This window comes from Athene noctua, chromosome 7 (assembly GCF_965140245.1).
Source record: "Athene noctua chromosome 7, bAthNoc1.hap1.1, whole genome shotgun sequence".
Lineage (NCBI taxonomy): Eukaryota > Metazoa > Chordata > Aves > Strigiformes > Strigidae > Athene > Athene noctua.
In genome coordinates this window covers 16,666,895-16,684,026 of record NC_134043.1, presented here as the reverse complement: position 1 = coordinate 16,684,026, position 17,132 = coordinate 16,666,895, and the positions used below count along the sequence as shown (strand labels likewise).

The window sequence follows — 17,132 nt, the reverse complement described above, 5'->3', positions numbered from 1 at the left end:
GTGTTGTAAAAATCTTCATTCTTTAAAGATTAACCGTCATCATGTTTGCTGAAAGGAATGTAGTCTGTGCAGTGTCACTCTGCAGGAAAGTCCATTGTCTGTCTTAAGATGTAAATGAAAAATATGAGGCAACAGTTGCTTAATAGAAGCTTTTATGGCTATGTTTAGTCTTCTGAATAGTGTATAGAATATCCTGCATAATGTTTAAGAAAGCATGCTATTTGCCAGTATTTCATATACTTCTGATCAGCATCTCCTGTTTCACTTTTGCCATCTCAAATAGGAGACTTGTGTTAAATGGCTGAGTAATGTAGACATTAGGGGAATAATCTTATTAGTGAAGTCGACAGTGCCTGTGTCCTGGATTACTGAATATAGCTGAGTCCTAAAGGTAAATGAGTTGCTTCATAAACTTAAGTGATGGGGTTGGAGCAGACAAACCTATCAGTACTGCTGCTCAGTCTCATTTATAGTGTGCTTTTTCTAGAGAAGCAACTCCATACCTGAATGACTACTGTATTTTTCACATACTTTGGTCTGTTTCAAGTAGCTGCCTGCTCTTTATTTTGTTCTGGAGCTTAACTTAAATGTCTTGGACACATTCCCTTTGTCCTGAAATGCAAAATACTAAGTATGATGGGAGATTCCAATGTGGGTAAGAAATACAGTTGCTAGGGGGGAAGGTGAAGCCTGTTACAAATCTTTCAGCAGAGGTTTAGGACTGTTCTCCCCAAGCTAGTTGCTCTTCCAATCTTCTGGCATCAGCCTCACAGTGATGGTGCATTTGGAACTACTGAGATGCAGGCATGTGGTTCCTTGTCATGGAAAGGCAGAGGAGCATAGCAGACAGGTAGGACTAGGAAAGGCCTGAAATAATACTGTTGTATGCAAGCTGTATTTAAATTTATAAACAGAACGTTGGCCCTCCTGCTGTTGAGGAAGGACTTTTGATCATGTTATAACATGTTGGCATCACAAACTTTATGCTACTGCTGTTCCCAAAAGAAGCTGTTTTGACTTCTTCCCTTATCTGCTTTGCCTGCAGCAGCTTGTTCCTTTGCCAGTTAACCCTTCTTTTGATTAAAAATATTGACATTAATCACTTACTAAACTAGATCCTCTTCTGGATATATTTCAAAATGTGCTAACATGGTGCCAGCTGTAGGAGGGAGTGATGGGAGGGCAAAGAAACGTGGAGAGGGAAAGGAGGATGGTGGCATGGCCATGAAAAGGAGCTGGTTTGTTTCCATTTAGTGTTTGGAAGCTATGGCTTTAGTGTTAACTAATATAGGCACTTGTTAGCCTCAAGCAATACATCTAGAAGGTGAGAACTTCTTACTGCAATGAGGTATCGATTCTGGAATCCAGGGAGAGCCACACTGCCAGATTTCAGTCAATTGCTTGAGTAGACTGTCCTAAGATGTGCTTACCCTATAATTTCCACCCCCGCTCCTCCCAGCTTCCATTGCCTGTGTGGGGTTTATACTGAATGCGTAAATAAGTAATATGCTTTATTGCAACTTCTGTCATTATTTTTATACTCTTCTTTTCCATATCAGGACTATTATGACTATTCCTGTAAGCTTTATTTTGCTCCAGTAGCATGACACATGATCTCAGAACCATGCCCCTGGGGTTGGGCTGAGCTCAGTGTGAGCCAGTGTTGTAAGTGCTGGTCCCTGGTGTTGGTAGATGTTATTTATCTCAAAGTCAATATTTAGCTGTTCATCCTGCTCCTGACACTGAAGATGCTCTTGGTTTAGGGATTATGGCACAGCAGTGCTGATGCCTGTCAGGACGTACATCACCTCTGCAAAGCACTCTTGGGGTGGTGCTCATAGTGCAGTGCGAGCCTCTGTGCCATGTGGGCTTTGTGCAGAAATACAAAGGACCACATGGGCAGAGGAATGTGGGATGATTTTCCACGACCCTCACTAGCTTCTTTTGTAGTGAAAGGATTCTAACTTCAAAACCTACTGTTCACTAACCCTTCCTCCATCAGTGAAATCCATTTGCAAGATGCTAAAACTGACAAATGGCTGTGAGCTGGAACGTTATGGCAAGGGAAATACTGGATGTGTTTTCAAAGCTGTGTAAGCAGCTGTGGCTCATTGATCTTGCTTGATGGTGCAGGAGCATCACAAAGTCAGCAATTTTCTTGGCTCTTTCCCTATCATTTAGCAGAAAAGGTCACCTTTTTAACTTTCTAGTTAAAGATATTTGGTCACGACATGTGTCTAGCAAAAATGGCAGACAATTTTGGCAACTGTGGAACAAAGTGTCTTTGCTTTGAGGGACGACTGCATCTTCTTCATGTTGCCTCTGGGGTTATTAATCAGTGTGAATCAGAGCCTTGTGCCTTTCTTGGATATGCTTCACCAGTTTTTCTTTAGCACAGTCCCCTTCATTCCTTTTTTTTTTTTTTTTTCCTTTTTAAGATTACAGTGTTTGTTTTTATCATTTTCAGCATCCTATTTATGTGGAAGATCTCAAAATACTCAGGTTGTGGGCCTTGATGTGCAATTTATTTTTTATTTTTTAGTTTCATATGTGGTTCCCACTGAAAGTTTACTTTCCTGGGTATGCAGCTTGGGGTCCTGTCCCACTGGAGACTTGTCTATTTGAAAGACCTTCTGTGTGTAATGATATTTGCCTATAATAATGGTGTAAGTCTTAAGCTTAGTTCAAGTCAGTTTTCCCAGGTTTGTGTAAGGTGGCCAAAAAAAGCCCCCAACCCTTGTTTGGGGTTGATTTTGAGGGCTTGTCCAGGCTTTACAAACCCTCGATTGCTGTAAAGGTTAAATACCTCTGTCCCCAGGGCTAGCACGGGAGTGGCAGCTCTGCTGGTCTTGCGGTGCTGCAGAGTCAGGTGCAGCAGCACCGATCACCACTGCCTCGGTATGACTCTCTGAACCTGCATTGCCTGTCGGCGTGTCACAGAAGAGAATTTGCTCAACACACAGAGGTCATTTGTGCATCTTGTACACAACGGTTCATGCCTGTATGAAACTAATTCCAGCGTTCCAGTAATATTTACAGTCATCTGCTACTTATTCGAGGTTAGCAGTAATCGCTGTATCTTGGGGAGTGCTTCCTCGCTGATTCGTTGAGGGTAGCATCCTCTTCCTGGCATGTGTTGGCTTCCTGAGGGAAGAAGGTGGCTCCTGCAGAGAGCTGTCACCCTGTGCTGGGAGAAACGGGCACCCTGGAGGCGGCAGAGCGGCATTTTTTGTCCTAAGCAGCGTGTGCTCACCATGGAGTCAAGGCAGTTTGTCTTACTGCAGGAATGCCGCTCGGGGCTTGTCGGGGGCAAGGAGATGCGATTGTACCGAGGTGAACGTTCACCTCCTGCTCGTGAACAACGGGGCTCAGACCGCCGAAGAGCAAGGGCCTGGGCCTAACTTAAAATCGCACGGCAGAACGTAGCGCGGCCTCGAGCTGGGGATCCCAGCGGTAAGACCGCCCTGGCCTCTCCGCCTGCCAGGCTGCCGCAGACGTTCCCAGCGAGGGCGGCTGCCGCCGCCCCAGCCGCGTCCCCCGGTACCACCGCACCGGTAGGCGGGGCGGCAGCGCTTCCCCACAGCTGCGGCGGGGCAGGCGGGGCCTGGCTGGAGGGATCGCGGCGCTGGGCGACGCTGGGCCCCGCGCACCGGACGGGAGGCGCCGCCCCCCGGGACCCGAAAGGGCGGGGCGGGGCGGGGGCGGAGGGAGGTGTTGCGCATGCGCCTCCACCGCCCTTCGGCGGGGGCTTCCCGCTTGCCTCCGCCTCTGCGTGCGCCGTGACGCTGCGCGCGGTGACGCGCGGCGCTCCCGCCTCCCGCGCGGGGACGTCACGAGTTTCGGCGGAGGGGGAGGCGGAGCTTTCGGTTGGCAGCAGAAGCGGCGGCGGCGGCGGCCGCCGGCGCCTCACGCCTGACGGGACCCCCCGCCCCCCACACACACACACACACCACCCGGGCCCGGCCCGACCTCGCCGCGGCGCCAGCGCTTGGGGGCACCTTCCCCGTTCCCCTCCGCCGGGCCCGCCTCCGCGCCGGCCTCGGTGCCTCCTGTCACCCTCCCCGCCGTGCCCCGGCGCGGGCAGGCCCCGGGCCCCTTCCCCCCCTCCTCCGGGGGGGTGGGCTCCTCTCCGGAAACCTGGCCGCTCCCTCCGCGCCGCCTGCCCAGCCGGGCCTGCGCCCGCCGCCGCCGGGCAGCGCGGAGGGTCCCTGGCGGCCGCCCGGCCTCCGCTGTGACACAGGTCGGTGCCGGCGGGGCGGGCGGGGGCGGCTCTGGGAAAGGCCGGGCGGGGGGCGGCCCTCGCCGCTCAGATGCCTGTGTGCTTCGGGGGGGCGGGTTTTTCAGCGCGCCTTGGAGGGGCCGCCGGAGTGGGGGGCGCTTGGGGCATCCAGGAGGTGCCCGGCCGAGGCGGGGGGGGGAGCAGGAACCGCGCTGCGCGGAGCTGCCGGGAGCACCGTCCCTGTGCAGATGGCGGTACGCGGCGGGGTAGTCCTTTGAGGTGCTGGGGCGGGGGGACGGCTACGTGTTAGTTATTTACGTTACAACTGCAGACTCTGGAGGATTTTACGAGCTCTACAAACACTTATATGTCACCGTAAACCTTCCTGTGATTGCATACGCATGCCGTAGTCTCTTGTCTTTGAATTGCTCTGCAGTGATAGCAGTGCTGTGAATTGGGTATGTAGGTCAGATTCTGAGAGATATTTCCGTCGGGGGGACAAGTGAACGTTGAATTATTTTTTTCTCTTATTGCTTTTGAGGTGCATTGCAGCACCCACGAGGTTGGTGATTTTTTTATTTTGGCTTCCTTTCTTGCTTTGTAAATCTGGTTTTAGTTTTTGCTTGTGGAATTACTGAAGACTAAAGCATTAAATAAGCTGAGCTCTTCTAAGCTATATTGTACCATGAAGTGTCCTCTAAGAAGGTAATAAAAGGCAATAGAAGCCTGCCTTGAAATAAGGGGGATTTCTAGTTCATGCAGAAAACGTTTCTCAGCTGTAACAGTTCTTTAAACAATGCAGCACGTTGCAGGGTGTAAGAGGCCTTCAGAAATGTGTTGCTATGTATATGGCAAAGACGTAGTATTTGCAGAATTAATGTCTACATCCTTCTCTGCACAACATCGCGGCTTCTCTCGTGGCATTGCACTTATTAGCAGAATACCCTAGAAAGCGTCCTTTCCGATAGAATTCTCTTATGGATAGTTTAAAGGGAATGGGCAGTGATGAATTAGTATGTACACTACACTGAAAAGCCTTAGAAGAATTTTCTTGGTTGTTTGGGGTTTTTTCCTACCCTATGGGTAAATCCTTCACTGTCATTTGAAAATAACAAATACTGTATGAGGAAATTTTACTTTCATGTATGCCTTAGCTTACAGTGGCTTTTTAAATAACTGCTTTCCTCAGAAATATATTTAAAAATGAGAACTTGCTATAATTCCTGTTTTCTTTACTCTTTGTGTTCTGTCACTATTGCCACCGAAATGTATTGAACCCGAATATTGATTCAGATAATGAGGTGTATCTAATTGGTTTGATTTTTTTTTTTTTTTTCCCCCAAGGTTTTATTGTATTTTGATAAAGCGGAATAGCAAGGTAATGTTTGTCAAATTGCCTCATTGCTGGAGAAAATCTGTACAGTTTGTCTTGATGCCAGTATCTTGATGTCAGTTTGTGTCAGTAGTTTACCTGACACTAATGGAAGACTATGGTGAAGAAAACAGATGTTTCTGAATTGCTTGTTGTGGCTTGCTGAGATTTCTAAACAGTCAGAGGAAACTTTTTGCTCAGATAGCTGTGGTGTTTGGTAATCTTGAGAGCTTTTATAGAATATGTGAGTAGGCAGATATCTGCGACAGGTAGAATTTATTAACATAGTGTAATAAGAGCATTATCTTGTTTTGTTTTGTGGTTTTTTTTTTTTTGTTTTTTTTTTTTAATATGGTAGGGAAGCTTTTTGCTTTACATTGATAAAGTTAGGTAATTTATAGTAAAAGTAATCTTTCACATTTGGTCCTGTCAGTGGTTCTTTGCTGTCGTTCTTAGGAAGGCTAGTCAATATGCAGACCTGTGGAATTTAAAGTTGATTGAGGCTAAATGCTGAAGACTTAATGTTTTATTATAAAGTTTTCTTCTAGAGAGATCAAGAAAGTCATGCTGTAAATTTAATTCACATTTAGAGTTTTTACTTTTTTTTTAATGAATTCCTAAAATACAGTGCTAATGTTTAGGGACAAATCAGAATTACTCTTTTTTTAAAACCTGGACATTATTAATAGGTATTTATGGAGAACTTCTTGAAAAAAGCTTTGCATGTTAGTAATCTTAAGTTTCATTTTTTGTCTTTCATCTATATTAGCTTTACTGCAGGTTGACTTTTTACATCAGCAAACTAAGTCAAAAGTCATGGATTAACTTGTAATTTGTTTTTTTGACAGATTGTTCAGTGGCTCTCTAACTGACCATTCTCTGAACTGAAAATAATGTTTTCTTATAAAATGTGACTTGAGAATGATAATAGAGTGATTTCCATCATTGATTCCCCCTCTCCCACCAAACAAAGAGCCAGAGGTGTTCTGATCTATTGTGAGGTGCACGTTTGGTTTGGAGTAAGGAACATATTTTCTAATACTTTCTTTTTAGATCTTTGCTGTTAACATTATCCTCTGTTTAGACTGCTATTTGTAGAAAAATGAATGATGAAAATGTGACCGATTAATGTAATTAAGTACATCCTGTTACTTTTGCAGAACTTACTTTCATACAGATGACAAGCTAATGTAAATAGGCATATCAACTAGTGACCTTACCTACATTTATCTAATTAGCAAGCAATTAAATTTGCTGTTCTGAAAACTTAATTTCTAAACTTAAGCTTTTACTGACACTGTTAAATTTATAAACGTAAAAAATAAAAAAAATCAGTGGATTCTGTTAAGCACAGTAATTTTTCTGTGGGAGAGAAGATTTTAATTTGATATTTAAATGTTCTGGTATTTTGTAATACTAAGAAATAGGTCAAAATAGATCACGCATGCTATAATTGCACATGTTTTGCAAAATAACATTGTAAATATATAATTGGGCAGTGGGAACATGTTCTGAATGCCACGGGTTTGTTGTGATTCTCACTTCTGGATCTTGGCATGAGATCTTGATTTAGTAATACAGTAATAATGAGAAATGCAGTTTAAGGCTCTGTGTTAACCTAATTTCTTAGACTAAGCATGCTTGTTTACAGGTTGTTCTGAGATGGTTTTCATCTATTCACCTTAAGTGTATTTTCTGAGAAGCTGCAGAAGGTTTGGTAACAATAAGTGAAGGAAAGATGGAGTTCTGTGTTAGGATATTGCACTGATTTCTATCTGTGGGAATCACTGCTCTAGAGACACTTGACCCACAAATACACATGTGGCATAGTTTAGAGCCCAGCTTAATGAGGTCATTTGAAGTTGGACTTACTTGAGCAAGGCCAAAACAAAGATATCTTGAGAAAAAAACCTGAGAATAAGTACACTAACAGTCTTGACAGCAGCAATTTAATAAAATTAAAATGTTTCATATGTTTATTTTGCAAATACTGTGGTTGTGAAGCTCTGATAAACTGATAAACAGTTCTTATTTGGATAAATGAAGAAATGATAGATGTGTACTAAGGGAAGGGATTTCATGAGGTCAGTCCTTATTCTGAGGCAGAAGCAAATACACTGAAATCATGTCTGACAGGCATCTGTCTGATCTTTCCTTAAACTCAGAGGAGGGGAATACCTCACCTCTTCCCTGGTCTATTTATAGCTAGTACATAACTATCATTATAGTTAGGAGGATTTTCTTAATATTTAACTTAAGTCTCTGTCTTGGTGCTAGTTAAGCCAGTTAGTTCTTGTCCAACTATTACTCATGCAGGATGATGATTTCTGTACTCTTTGCACCAGCTGTTTGCATATGTAAAGACTGTTCCTCTGTCTCCTTTGATTTCAGACTTCTCTTTACTAAACTGTGCAAACAGGCCTTTTCTTCACAGGTCATGTTTTCTTAGGATTTTTGTTGTTGCTAACTCTCACTGGGCTCTGTGTGATTGGCCTGTATCTTTTTCAAAGTTCCCCAGATACAGTCTTGTAGCAACAGAGTAATTAACTTACTCTATAAGTTGCAGCAGAAGTAACATGACAGCCTTATTAAAATGTCATTCTAGGGTGTGCGCGCACAGGTAGGTTGGTTTTTGGTTTGGTTTTTGGTTTTGTTTGTGGGTTGGTTTTTTTTTTTCCAACAACATCATGTTCTTGGCTCCTACATTTGTGAACACAGAAGCTTGTATTAGTGTTTAAATTGGCTATCCCTTTCTTCATATATGTGAATCTGAGTTATCTTTACAATGAGTAGAACCTTATACTGTATTGAATTCAATCCTTTTCAGGTTAGTTTTCTTATATTAAGCTTTTCTAGACTGAACAGGATCGCTGTTCACTAAGTTATTCTACAGGAAAGTATGCAGTTTCTGCTATTCCACATCTATTTCCCAGCACATACAATCCCTGTGGCTTTTGAATGTAAGCTTGCTCTACAAGAGGAAACTTGATTGAGAACAAGTTCAGCTAGGGTTAGATGCAGCTTCTATTAGCAAAAATGTGTCTTTAACAGTCTATTTTATACATGCGCTGTCTTTGAAGTAAGTTGTATTACTAAGATAACTTCTGTCAGTGTAACTATACCTGAACAAGCCTTTTGCCATTTTGATATGTCACACAGTCCAATGACATAGTAGAAGAAATTTTTATACTATAGGCGTGCTTTATTGGAAAAATTGCAGAGCCAGTTACAAAACAGATGTGTTCAACATGTTCCCTGGCTTTACTCCATTTTATCTGACTTATGTAAATTATTTTATCCGTAATTTTTGAGGCTAGATCACAGATGGGACAAATTGTGTGATTCAGCAGTGCTGCTCTCACAAAAAATGGAACAGACACCAATAATGATTATTAGAGAAGACCTTTAGTTTCTTGCAGGAAAAAGTATTCAAGTAGTCAGTGTTGATTACCTCTTACTTATCCTGAAAACTATTTTAAAATAATTTAGACAAGAGAGTTTTATAAATGCCGACAGTTTGCATGTCATGTTACCAAAATGGTAACAATGGGAACTATATTCTCACCTTTGAACAGAGATTTGAAAACTGGAAAACATCTGGATCAAGCTGTTGTTTAAATTGAAAAAAAAGAACAAAACACAAAAGAGAACTAAGCGACTGACACAAGCAGTAATTAAACTTCTAACTAAATTCTAAAGAAAATAAGATGTTCTATTGAAGAACATGAGAATTGTCACCCTAAATATTTTTTTAATTTAACTGCTGAAAACTGATTGGTAAAGCTCAACCTGTATTTAACTGTTGTTCTGTCACACTGACTGTGTATTTTTATCAGTGCCATAATTATTGTAACTCCAGCACGAGGCTTTTTTTTCTTTTTAAATTGGAATGGCAAACCCCAGATCTTCAAGCACTGTTTTGTTTTTCCATAAAGGCTTGATGATAACTGAATAGATATAAAGTAGTAGTTATAAAAGCATTTCTTGCACTGCTGGTACTAGTAAATGCAGTAACTTCAGGCAGGGATGAGGTAGGTAGTGTAATGAATGACTTCTTAAGCTGCTGCATCAAGTTCCTTTAGAGAACATTTATTAAAGCTCTGTGGCTGTGATATTTGCACTATCGTGAATACCAAATGAGACTTTCAAATGAAAATTTAAATGTTAATGGTGAAGTGGCTGACAAGTTTTAGGTAAAATCATAATCCATAATGAAATCAAACAAAAGATAATCCAGTATTCTTCCTCCAATGGTGAGCATGAATGAATGCTTCTGAAAGACTGAGAACATGGCAACCATGTATAATACTCTGTTTGAATATTCTTTCAATCCTTAACTGTTTTCAGTAAAAGTTTTTTCTAAATCTGTGGGGTTTGTGTAGCTAGTAACCTTTGGATTTTTATCCTGAAGCTTGGCCAGTCCTTTTTCTTCATGCAGCTAAATGTCTGGCATCCAAATATCCTTTGGTAAGAAATTCTACAGCTATGCTATTTGTTGTGTTAAAATCTACCTTCTTTTACTTTTCAACTTAGCTTGTACTGGTTTCCTTTGGTGGCACATTTCTTTTGGAAGAAGAGCAAACAGTCCATCTCTGTCTGATGTAACAATCCATATCTCAGATCCTCATATGATTTTGTAGCCCTTTATTGCTTTTTTCCTGCACCTAATGTTTCTGAAACCAGAGAGTCCTAACTTGCCTGTTTGTTTTCCCCTCTAGAACCCACTCTGTGCCTTTGATCGTACCTTTTTCTTTTCTCAAACTGCTGTATTCTGCTACATACTTTTCTGGAGTTGGAGGCCCCAGGACTGCTAGTGATATTCAAGATGAGCAAACAGTGGTCTGTTTTTGACTGATTTTTTTCATAATAATTCCTGATATTGGCTTTCATTTCTGAGTGCTGGCAGTATGCAGTGCAAAGCCCATTGATTTGTTATGTGTAAAGTTATAACCATTCTCTCCCTCCACCCCCCCAACTTGTATTGCTTTCATTCACCTGTGCTGGCTGTCATCTGCTTTATTGCTCAGTGCCCTAGTCTGATAAAGACTGCTTCATCTACTGTAGTCAGTCCTTTCCTTGCTCTCCTAAGTAACCTAATATTGATAGGCATGGTAGTGTCGGAAAACTTTTCACTTTACACCTGTTTCTTGGATAATTTAGATATATTGAACAACACAGACTCTTGTGGGGCCCCACTGGTAGGTATCCTCCTTCCTTGTGAGAACACCACCTGTGTCTATCCTACATTGTCCATATTTGAACCAATTTATTCATGCAAGGGTCTGCTCTCCTATGCTGTGAATGCAAGAAAGACTTTGGCGAGACTTCCAGCACTGGAAATCCAAGTAGACCATGAGAGTGACTGAGTTCAGCTCTTTATACACAGGCACCAAGAGGTTTGAAAGTGAGGATCTCTTGGAACAGCCATATCTATTCTTCCCTGCTTTATCATAATTATCCATATGTCCATTATTTCTAGTTTATTTGTTATAGGTCACACTTAACTGTTTGTCGTTCCCTGGAAATACACATGCCATTTCTTAAAAGATCTTTTGAAAAGGTCTGAATCTGTACAGTGGCCAAGGGGGGAGGTTCTAGCATGGGTTCTTGCTCCCTTCTTTGTGTTGGTATCGGTGCTGTATAAGTGTGAGATCAGGTAGATATGCTGATGGTTAATTAAAATATAAAATAAATCTTTTCAGCAGGATCATCTGTTTGCTCTGGATCTCCTGCTTGTCACTGAGGATCAGCTGGTGAGCAGCAGTTACTATAAACAAGCAGGACTACTCCCTTGATAGAAATGCAACCTTGGCAGTGGAACTGTAACCTTAAAGATGATGATTAGATGTGGGCATGTACATAGTAATCCTTCCTCTGGAACTTTTGAGTCTGTAGCTAGTTTACATTATTAGCTGTATTTATGGGGGTTCTTAAATTTTTATCACTTGAGGGGAAAAGTATAATTATGTATCATCATAGATGTCATTGTAATGATTTGGTATCAACTGTTAAAGGAGTGTACTATGGGAGATGCAAGAAGGAAACCTTACGAGGGTACATTGTCTTCGTGTCCTTGCATTTGATTCTTGAGTGTTTTGAGGAAGCTAGGTTTTTATTGTTACGTTTTAGTTTAAATGGTATGAGGAACTGAGTTGATTGTTGTTCCTTTTCTGGTTCACAGGATGCAAAAGGCTGTTACCAATGCATAAAGTGAAAATGAGTTTGTGTACTTGATAGTTTAGCAATATCTTAATGTGTTGGCCTGTGTGGGTCATCCAGTATAAAAACAGTGCTTACTGAGTATGGATAAAAACTTCCAAGTTTGTCCATTTGGACCCGGTGCCTACAAAAATTATTCACAATCATATGCCTGTGATAAAAAAATCTGTACAGTTCAGAATGTGGGAGATCTGAGTTCACCCATACGTGCAGCACACTGGCTAAATTTATTGCTTCTTGTTGTTGATCATTTTAATCTTGAGTTGGAAATTGATTCAGGAGTGTTTTTTCTATGCTCTGTGGAAATCTGTATGGCTCATGAATGTCTTACTACTGAAATATTCCATGTTAGTCTATGATGAGATTATTTTGTATTTTATGTTCTTATTATTGATTATAGAAATAATGGAAGAAATGCCTGACTGAATGTACAGAGTTAATTTGTGTTATGTTTGGGAGAGAGCACATGGGTATTGAATACTGAAGAGTAAGCCAGGAAAGGCATTTTGGGCAGAAGTTTCAGGTGGTGGTATGCTAATGGGTTGGGAAAACTTGATAGCAAGGTAGGAAGAACATAAGAAAAAACATAGTTATATTACCATACTCAGGATTCCCTTATTGTAGTGCAAGAGGAACTGTGCTTTGAGGAATTAGTAAGATAGTATGTAATGAAGGCTGTTCACTGAGGAGGATTCATCCTTGATTTGTTGCGAAATTTGGAAGATGTATAGCAAATGAGACTAAGATGTCTTCACAGCGAAGACACAAAAATGCCTCCAGAGAATTAGATTTTTGTCCTTGCTGTGTCACAGCAGGATGCCAGACGGATCATGTTAATCAAAAAGATTTACATGTATTGTTGTGTTCAGGTTTTTTTGGTACTTGATTTGAAATGATAATGGTGTGATTTGCACCTGTGATTAAAATTCACAACTGCTGCCACTATGAAGTCAGTGAGTTCTTCTCTGAATGGAAGGTGCTGTCAAATGTGGTGGTTATACTGAAGAAAAACAAAGTTTCTTGGGTTTAGCACCTGAAGATAGATATTAAAACTACCCATAGAAATGGGGAATGGGTTTATTTCTCTGGTTTATTTTTCAAAATAGTTGTCTTTCAAACCATCATGGTCACAGAACTGGAAGATGAACTGGAAAGGATAGAACTAGTTCCTGGAGTTTAAAGATGTGCTTTCTTCTGTATGTTCTTAAAAGCAGAATCTGACTGATGATTTATATGTAATTACTCTCGTACATTAACTGAAATGTTCCACTTGTTTGCAATACTCAATTTCTGCCGGAAGCCTGCTTTTTTTCTCGTGTGCTTTATTTTTGCTTAAAGAATACTAGTCATACATTATAAGTGGTTTGTGATAGGTTTACTTTTCTAGTGAATTGTTACTCTTAAAATTCATTTATTTGTCACTGGTTGTAGCACTGTCTTCCATTCTTAGCTTTGTGAAGATTGTAGGAATCACCAATATCAGTTTGCTTACTGCTGTACAATTCATTCTTTGGCTTAACTGGTGATCTTTAATTCTGTCACAGGGAAGAGATACATGGTATTCTTTTAGGGTATATGCTGTGAACTGTCTGTGATACAAAAAAAAAAAATTTTCCTCTTTTTAGGATCTTGGATAGGGGACATGCAGTTACATTTATAGTGGGGAATGTTTTTCATTGTAACACCTTTAGCCCTTCTTCACAAATATTTTGACTTCCTAGTCATAAATTTGGAGTAAAATTAACATCGATGCCACTCATAACAACTTCAGCAGATGGACTTCCAAATGACAGCAGCAGGTGCTGAGCCAAGAGTACCACTGAGATTTTTCAGAGAAGAAACAGAAGTACCTGTATTTGATTATGACACTTGCTGTAGTGGCTCTTTCACTGGATTGTGTCGGTTAACTTCATACACCTGTTTTCTTTGAGAAGCCTTTTATGGGGCTACTCAGTGTCACATAAGATAGTAAATTAGGAAAAAGTTACACTACAGAAGTGTTTTACTTTGTATTTGTGGGTGCTATAATGTTACCACAATATACATAGTAAGCCTTAAACATTTTTATGACCTGAATAGCATGAATCAGTTTCTGTAGCATATAGCTTAGTTAATGGTAAGGAATTTGATCTTGTTAGTATTGTGATGCTCTGAGACTTTCCACCATGGTGGTGGTGATAAATTTCCAAGACGCCAGAGTGATTTGGAAGCAGTGATACAGTTATTTGTAGCCTGTGTGTCTTACTTTTTAACATACTTTTGTGAGAAAGTCTGGTCCCGGATAAGAGTAAAGGCGTACAAGCAGTCGAGCCAGTATGTTCTGTTGCAAAATTGGCGACACTAAAATATTTTGCAAGGCGTCACTGTGGCATCTCTCTGCAAGTTTCAGCTGTTGTGACCCTTCCTCAATTTAAAATGTATTTTTTTTTCATAATAGTTTGGGGTTTTTTTCTTGGAATCATGAACAGGTCTTAAAGCATCGTGACATTCAAGGCAGATTTGCTTGATGTATCAGCAAACTCATTCTTCAGTTAGGTCGAGAAATGAGCTGTCAGAGTGCTTTGGCTGCTGCTGAGGCAATAACAGATACAGGAAATAGAGAAGTTCTATAAAACTTGAATTAGGTGAAGAAAGAGATCTTGTTGAGGAAAGTAGATGCTTTTCTGTTTGAGACCAATTACAGTCTTATCTTTTTTGTGTACTTGAAGTGGAGTGGGCCTATGAAGGGTTAGCCAATAGAGGCTCTTGATACCATTTGGAAAGAAGAGGTTCATTCAAAGCAGGAAACTTGCATTTAAGTGCCTTGAAACTCTCTAAATATGCTTATCTCTCCCTATCAACTGTAAAGGAAGTGTAGGGAGATTAGCTTTCCTAGACTACAGTTACTCTTTGTGAATATTGCTGTAAGTGTTAAGATATTTATCTCAAAAGCATAATTTTGCTATAAACTCATCTTGAACTAAATTATCTGCTACTTTGCATTTTTATGAGAACAATCCTTAAAAACTGTGCCCTTGCATTCTCAAACCTTCCAGCACATTTTAACTTTTTCAAGTCAAGATCAGTGTTCATCAAGCTGATAAATGTTATATGACTGTGTCACATTACAGTTTATAGAATAGCAGGAACTAAAGATTTGATCTGAGTAGCATCAAGTTTTATTTTTGTCACTCGGTATGTTGGATCCTTCAGTTCATTCTGAAGTCTATCTCTCAAAGTACTTTGAGAGATGAGCTGCATTTATGGTGCTAGAACTGACAGCACTGCTTTTCAATGTTTTATCCTTCCTGTAACTGGGAGGGCACCATCCATAATTAGAAGGTTTATTTTATGCAAGTCTGGCTGATTTTTTTTTTTTTTTTTAATTGAACTCTGGAAGGAATACAGCTAGTAACCATTCTTTTCAGAAAATAAATACTATGTTCATGTCTGTAGCTGTACAGATGAGGTAAGTCTGCGTGCTCTTGTGTGCTAAATTAGATATAAATACACTTTATTTGCTTGCCAGGAAGATTTTAAAAGTCTTCAGCTTAAGAAATACCAGGTCTGCATGTTGTAGAGGTACCTGATACATCTCTAACAGCAATAAAGGTACTGATGCTTCAGCCATCCCACACTTGCTGTCTACAGTCTTTCTGATATTCTGCACTGAACACTGTATCTGTAGGTTGTATACAGAAGCAAGATGGCTTCTGCATACACTGCATTTTTATACACAAGGATTGCATTATCCCTGTTTAATTTTGTATTGCATCTATGTTAGATAATTATACATTGTGATTTAATAATGCTCCTGAATTGTCTCTTAAGGCTGTCCAATCTTGCAGCTGCAACTTTTTTCAATTTCCTAAATGATTGTCTTTATGTCAAAATGCATTCAATGCAAAACCATTATTGAATAAACATAATAAAACAGATTATTTAGACTTACATTAAATACAACTTCTAATTATGGGTGGTGCACTCCTGGTTGCAGGGAGGGTAAAAGTTCAAAAAGCAGTCCTGTTAGTTGTACCACCATAAATGCAACTCATTTCTTAATTTTTACTATGTTTTAATATTTTAATATGAAATGGGGGGAATAATAATAAATTATTATATGTATTTAAAATATTTAACTGTATTTGTATATTTTGTTGGACTATGACTGTTTCTAAACACGATTCGGGTCATTCTCTTAAGCTGTAGTTTGTATATCTCATTGTGCCTACCTGGTCATTGCCAGTCTGTAGGGGGGTGCACTAGGAATCAAGTTCATTGATAATCTCTGCTGAATAGTCATATGGATCTCAAAATATTTTGGTTTAATCCATCAACTGAGTTTCCTGTTAGTTAATTGAGACTTTAAAGCAAATAATTAAAATGTCATGTGGTATTTAGTCAAATATATTGGAAAAATCTAAGTAGGGCAATTGCTGTAGTTAGTTCTATTAACTAACCTGTAATAATTTCAAGAAGCTGTGTTTTGCTTGGCAGTAATAATAATCCTTGAAATCAAGTCATTGACTGTGTTTTTGCTTTTCATTCCATGGTAGAAACTGAGCTAATTATGACATTATTTTACTCTCAGTTGATTTGGAGATAAATAAATGGCAGCTCTTTGACCCTTTCCTTTATTCTTCTCAGTTATTTATACAATATTTACAGTCCACTAGAATGTTCTTTTTTTCCAGGTATTTTCAAATATTTGCAAGAATGGTCTGGAAAACTGAACAACTAATCTTGTGAAGAGTATTAGACTATTACAATTCCTCAGATCTTTAATTTAAAATGTTTGTTTTGGAGTATATTACAAATAGTGCATTTTATCTATTTGTTCTTGTGTATGGTGAAATTTCTATTCCAGTAACACTGTGCTGTGGTTTGGATACATCCTCTTGATTTTTTTCAAAACCAGAACAAAAAAAGATGCTGGTTATTTCTTCCTGTTTTTTGTTTGGTTTTTTTTTTTTTTTCGTCACCACTTGCTATTTCACCATCTAAATTCAGTAAAACACATGTATCTGAAGGGGTTTTTTTTCCCTTCATATATTTTTTTGAAAAAGGAGAAGGTCCATTAACCTTGAGTTGGGTGCTATTGTTTTATGAAGCCCATTATGCCAATAGAGGTAGTTGGCTCATGATACTATGCATTTAAGATTGCTTGGTCTCTGAATAGTAGGTTAAAATAGATTGGGGTTCTGAATAAACTGGTTTAATTACAAGAGAGTGAGAAATGTAGGCCAAAGTTTAGAAGTATAATGTCTAAGTTACATACAATCAGAACAAGACAAAATTTGAAAAATAAACCCAAGTACTTTTGCAGGAAATAAGGCAGAAATG

At 39.9% G+C, this 17,132-nt stretch overlaps 1 protein-coding gene across 2 annotated transcripts in view; it reads left to right on the top strand.

The window, feature by feature from the left end:
- Positions 1-3,894: 3,894 nt before the first annotated feature.
- MAP3K2 (mitogen-activated protein kinase kinase kinase 2) overlaps positions 3,895-17,132 on the top strand; it is a 56,364-nt gene continuing 43,126 nt past the window's right edge. For both annotated transcript variants that reach the window (XM_074910317.1, XM_074910316.1), the window contains exon 1: positions 3,895-4,240. The gene's annotated coding sequence lies outside the window, so the exon portion shown is untranslated. The remainder of the gene's footprint in view (positions 4,241-17,132) is intronic.